The sequence below is a fragment of the Coenobita brevimanus genome, chromosome 99 (assembly GCF_032717465.1).
Source record: "Coenobita brevimanus isolate Jiangsu-jjx chromosome 99, ASM3271746v2, whole genome shotgun sequence".
In the NCBI taxonomy this organism is placed as follows: domain Eukaryota; kingdom Metazoa; phylum Arthropoda; class Malacostraca; order Decapoda; family Coenobitidae; genus Coenobita; species Coenobita brevimanus.
In genome coordinates, this window is record NC_137052.1 from 8,057,829 (window position 1) to 8,064,280 (window position 6,452).

The 6,452-nt window shown below is 42.6% G+C and overlaps 1 long non-coding RNA gene across 1 annotated transcript; it reads left to right on the forward strand.

Annotated features, from left to right (window-relative positions):
• Nucleotides 1-2,058: 2,058 nt before the first annotated feature.
• Nucleotides 2,059-3,069, forward strand: LOC145414372 (uncharacterized). Its single transcript, XR_013899880.1, has 3 exons — nt 2,059-2,136; nt 2,615-2,717; nt 3,001-3,069. It is a non-coding gene; the product is annotated as an uncharacterized LOC145414372 (long non-coding RNA).
• The last annotated feature ends 3,383 nt before the right edge of the window (nt 3,070-6,452 follow it).

Here is a 6,452-nt window from a genome sequence, read left to right on the forward strand (position 1 = left end):
AAGTATTAAGAATATATGGAGTAGAAGGGTTGTTGAATGCCGTAAAGAGTATGTATGAGGGTGCCAACGCTGCAGTGCGTGTGGATGGTGAACTGAGTGAATTTTCTATTTGAAGGTTGGATTGAAACAAGGATGTCATGTCTCCATGGTTGTTCAATCTGTATATGGATGGGGTTATAATAGAGATACAAGGTAGGGATGTGGATGTTGGAGTGGCCCTAGTGAGAGAGGGCAGTGTTTGGAAACTCCGTGTACTGTTGTTTGCAGATGATACTGTGTTGTTAAGTGAAGACGAAGGGAAGCTGCAAGGCTTGGTAGAAGAGTTTGGGAGAGAGTGTAAGAAACGGAATCTAAAGGTGAATGTAGGGAAGAGTAAAGTGATGGTCTTCGAGAGAAGTGGTTAGTGAATGTACAGTGAGACTGGATGGGGAGGAAATGGAGAATGTGAGTGCATTTAAGTACTTGAATAGTGTGATGAGTAAGGATGGAAGTTAAAAGGGTGAAATGCTTGGAAGGGTGCAGCAGGGAAGAAAGGTTGCTGGCTCCTTGAAAGCAGTGATAAGAAACAGGTAAGTGATCGTGGAAGTGAAAAAAGCTTCTGCATGACAGCATTGTTATACCAACTCTAACGTATGGAAGTGAAGCTTGGACGTTGTTGGAGGGACAGAAGTCAAGAGCGAGAGCAGTGGAAATGAGTTAACTGAGAGGAGCATGTGCAGTCACATGGAGAGGCAGGCTGACAAATGAGGAGGTGAAGGAGCGGTGTGGTGTGGATGTGGATGTGATAGGAAGCATTAGGAGAAACACATTAAGGTGGTTTGGCCATGTGTAAAGGATGGAGAGTGAGAGACTGATGAGGAGAGTGTATGTGAGTGAGGTGGAGGGAGGGGAGAGGGACGGAGAGGCCAAGGATGAGATGTAGGGATGGAGTGGAGAAGTATATGAGAGAGGGGTGTGTGAGTTGGGAGCAGGGCAGTGAAATGGCGGGGGACAGAGTGACATGGAGGCGATTTGTTTGTGGCCACCCTTTACGGGATTAAGGCGTCTGGCAATCGATAGATAGATTATTACCACTACTTCTGTTACTACTACTGCTATTATTATTATTATTATTATTATTATTATTATTATTATTGCTACTACTACAACTGATGATACTACTACTACTACTACTATAAGCAGTAATGTATGTTAAATTGAAACATTTTATTCCAGGCAAATATTAGACTGAGAAGAAGAGGGAAGAGGAAGAGGAAGGAAGGAAGCAGACTGTGACTTGTAACCATCCTCTCACTTCATGTATCAGGATTTTAAAGCTTGTGTTTTATATTGATGCAGCTTCTATTGATTTATATATATATATATATATATATATATATATATATATATATATATATATATATATATATATATATATATATATATTGCCAGACGCCTCAATCCCGTTTGGGGTGGCCACAAACAAATTGCCTCCAAGTCGCCCTGTCCCCCGCCATTTCACTGCCCTGCTCCCAACTCACACACCCCTCTCTCATATACCTCTCCACCCCATCCCTCCATCTCATCCTTGGCCTCCCCCTCCCTCTTTCCCCCTCGACCTCACTCATACACTCTCTTAGTCAGTCTTTCACCCTCCATCCTCTCCACATGGCCAAACCACCTCAGTGTGTTCCTCATAACGCTTCCTATCACATCCACATCCACACCACAACGCTCCTTTATATCCTCATTCGTCATCCTGTCTCTCCATGTGACTCCACAGGCTCCTCTTAAATAACTCATTTCCACTGCTCTCACTCTTGACTTGTGTCCTTCCAACAACGTCCAAGCTTCACTTCCATATGTTAGAGCTGGTATCACAATACTGTCATGTAGTAACTTTTTCACTTCCATGCTCACTTCCCTGTTTCTTATCACTCACTTCATGTATATTTTCATTTTTTTTAAATTGAATATGAAATTTGGATGAAGCCCTAATTATATGATATATAACCATCCACTCACTTGATGTATCACTGAGTTTAGGCTTTTTTCCAGGCAAGGAGGAAGAGGAGAAGGAAGAGAAAGAGGAGGGAGGAGGAGGAAGGGAGAGCATTGGTTAGCTGTGACGTGTAACCATCCACTCACTTGATACAGGTTTGGTTTTTGTTCTAGGCTATTGGGGGAAAAAAATATATAAATTAAGTAGAACTAAACCAACCACTCACTTGATGTATCACTGATTAAAGTTAAGTTTTAGATTGCAGAATGTGTCGGTTGTTCATTTTGACTTGTAACCATCCACTCACTTGGTGTATCACTTTAAAGTTAGCTTTTAGACTGAGGAATTTGTTGATCGTTCATTTTTACTTGTAACCATTCACTCACTTGATGTATACTACTTGTTCATTGATTGTTAAATATTTCCGTGGCTTGTAACCATCCACTCACTTGATGTAACACTAGTTTGGTGAAGTTTGTTCATTGATTGCTAAATATTCCTTGGCCTGTTACCATCCACTCACTTGATGTAACACTAGTTTGGTTAAGTTTGTTCATTGTTAGCTACTTCCTTGGCTTGTAAACATCCACTCACTTGATGAACAAGAGGTTTGATAAGCTAATTTTATTCCAGACAAATATTAGACTGAGAAAAGGGTGATGAAGAGGAAGAGAGGATGGAGGAAAGAGGAAGAGGAGGAGGAAGAGAAAAGAAATGAAATAATGAGGATGGCAGGGTTAGTGTTAATATCTTGTAACCATCCACTCATTGATGTAGCACTATTTGGCTAAGCTGTTCTAGATTGATGCCTGATATTTTGACTTGTAATCATCCACTCACTTGATGTAACTGTAATATTTGGCTAAGCTGTGTTCTAGACTGATGCAGGCTATTTTGACTTGTAACCATCCACCCACTTGATGTAGCACTATTTGACTAAGCTGTGTTCTAGATTGATACAAACTGTTTTGACTTGTAACCATCCACTCGTGTAATGTAGTACTTATATTGTGTTCCAGACTGAAAGATCATGGAAGAAGAGGAAAGAGGAGGAAGAAGAGGAAGACGAAGGAGGAGGCAGAGAAGGCACTTGGCTGGTTTAGAGTTAATTCCTTGCAACCATCCACTCACTTGATGTAGCAGTCACATTTGGCTTAACTGCGTTTAAAAGTGTTCCAGTCTAATGCAATATATTTTGATGTGTGACCATCCACTCACTTGATGTATTAAATATTTGTTTGTTTTAAGCTGATGCAAGTTACTTTTACGTAACCATCCACTCATGTAATGTAGCACTTAAGTTAGCATGTTGTTTCAGATTGATGGAAGAGGAGGAGGAGGAGGAGGAAGAAGGTAGGAGGAAGAGGAAGTAGAAGAGGAAGAGATAAGAAGATGAAGAGGAAGAAGAGAAGGAAGAGGAAGGAGAGAGAGGAGGAAGAGGAAGAAGAAGAGAAGAGGAAGTAGAAGAGGAAGAAGAGAGAGGAAGAGAAACAGGAAGAAGAAGAGAAAGAGGAAGAAGAAGAGAGGATGAGGAAGAGGAAGAAGGGAGGAAGAGGAAGAAGAGGAGAAAGAGGAAGAAAAAGAGGAAGAGGAAGAAGTGGAGGAAGAAGAAGAGGAAAAAACATACAAAGAACCATCCTCACATCTGCTGGATAAGTGTTCATCGAACCATCCACTCACGTGATGTAGGACTGAGAGTATATGCTTGAAAAATTGCCATGCTATAGATAAATAGACTAGTGGAACATCTGGAAAATGTGGCTGTATAAAAATCCTCAGGCATTTTAGAGTCAAAGTTGTCAAATAGGCTTTCCTAGGGTGTTTTTTTGTGCTGAATCCATTTTTGCTGTTTGCCAAGCTGTATCTCGTGCGGTTTTGCTCCTAGAGGACAAAATCCAAGATGGCCGCCATTTTTCTAGAAAATGCATATTTTGAAGAATTACTTCAAATATAAAAATATATTAATTAATTATCCAGCGTCTGATCACTGCCTACGAAAGTGGCCGACGTGTAAACCTGTCAGAAGTAATGATGCATGAACTTTTAAGTCCCTCAGGCTCTAGCTGAGACAAACGGTAGACTTCGATCTGGATCAAAAGCAGACTTGGCTCAAGTACTCACTTCAGGAATACAATGTCCTCCCAGCATAGGCGCTGCAGACCTTGGGGAAACAGCAACACTCATAATTGATGGTCAAGCAATGGTTTGTTCCACTGGGAAACCACCCAAACAGCCACATTTGGAGACCTAGCAGACGTGTTCATTGGAGCTGTTCTTCAAGGTGGGACACTGTTCAAACGAACTGATGTAGTGTTTGACAGATACTACGAGAAATCCATCAAAGAGGGAGCAAGGACACGACGTGGTCAAGCATCAGTGGCGATCCGACGTTTGATTGAAGGCAGGAATGTTCCACTCCCAGCAAAGTGGGATACTTTCATGGCACACCCTGAAAACAAGGCAGACTTGACCAATTTCCTCTCACAACAACTGATGCTGAAGGTTTCAGCAAAGAAAACTGTTGTGGTATCTGGCGGATTCGTCGATGAAGAACATGTGGAATCATCGGATCCAGAAGTGGACACAGACAAACTCAAAGCTCGGCACGAAGAGGCAGATACGAGAATGATTCTGCATTGTACAGAAATTCAAGCATCTACCATTGTGATAGCTGCACGTGACACAGATGTCCTGGTATTACTACTTGCACATTTCCACAAAATGCCCAGTGACAAAGTTTGGTTGAAGGCAGGAACAGCTGCAAACAGGAAGTATATTCCTATACACACCATTGCGGAACGACTTGCTTTTGATAACGATAAGATGGAATCCATTACAGCGTTTCACGCCATCACAACTTCATACCTCTTCAGGCATGGAAAGAAAACTTGCTGGAAAGTGTTTCAAGAACACTCTCGCCTTCTTGAAGGTCTAGGTCAAGGTGAACTCGATGACGCGACAGCGAAGAACGCTGAATTATTCATCTGTAAGTTGTACAATGTCCCCAACGTCACAACAGTCAACAAGGCGTGTGAAATCCTGTTCGTGAAGTCCAGTGCTCCAGAGACTCATCCTCCAACTGGTGATGCCCTTTCGTTTCACATCCACTGAGCTCACTATCAAACAGCTGTGTGGCGACAGGCAAATGAACACTATCCGGAACTACCTCACCCAGAGACGATGGGATGGAGGATGGAAGGTGCATCACTGGTGCCAACGCTGATGTCCACACCCCCAGTCCCAGACTCATGTGTGGAACTGATCACCTGCAACTGCGCCAACCGATGTATGAGTGCACGTTGCAAATGTAAAAAGTCCCACTTGCGCTGTACAGCAGCATGCAAATGTAGAACATCCGATGACGATTGTAGCAATGTCGAAGCCCAACAATGACACTGTGTAAAACACACTGCCACCATGCCTGTTCATCAATTTGCAATCTGCAACTTGTTGTAATATAAATATGTTGTCAGCCATCCTGGATTTATGTTTGTTTATTACTTAATTAAGAGAAAAGTAATATCAATAAAATAATTAATGTACAATGACTATAGTGGGTTTTGATAAGGTTTTACGATCGTCATAATGATATACGAACGAGGCACCACTTGTACAGTAGAAATGATGCTTTTGAGTTTAAGGCGGCCATCTTGGATTTACCCGTCTGACGGTGTCAGCTTGAGAGATACAGCTTGGCAAACAGCAAAAATGGATTCTGCACAAAAAAACACCCTAGAAAAGCTTATCTGCCAACTTTGACTCCAAAATGCCTGGAGTTGTCCAAATACCTGAAAACCGGACTAGACTAAAACTGGAGCAAATCTTGGCTGTGTAGATGTTAAGGACTTGTAACCATCCACTCATGTAGTGAAGTTGACTCTACACTGAAGGTTTTAAGCTTAATATAGGCATTTTTGGGCTGATTCTCTCTCTCTCTCTCTCTCTCTTTCTCTCTCTCTCTCTCTCTCTCTCTCTCTCTCTCTCTCTCTCTCTCTCTCTCTCTCTTTCTCTCTCAAATCAATATATAATAGTTTTTTATTATTTACAGGAAGTTTGAACACTCTCGACTGCTTGCTGAAGTTCCCTCCCTTCCCTCCCTCCCTCCCCTACCATCCTCCATTCGTGGGATAGAGAGGAGAGGGAGGGATCTACAACTGAGCAGGGAGCAAGAAAATTCGGATGTTTAATAGGGAGGCTGCCAGAGATCAAGCAGGGTGGAGTGAGCCCTCAGGGATAAGGCACTGAATAATGCCAGAGATCGAGCAGCGTGGATAAGGAACGCCAGAGGTTGAGCAGCGTGGAGAGACCTCAGGAATAAGGCACTGAATAGGGAGGCTGCCAGAGCTCGAGCAGAGCATAATTAAGACCTCAAGGATAAGGGAGGTGTGGAGGCCACAAGGTCAAGGAGGAGTTCAGTCAAGGAGTTCAAGGTCGAGGAGGAGTTCAGTCAAGGAGTTCAAGGTCGAGGAGG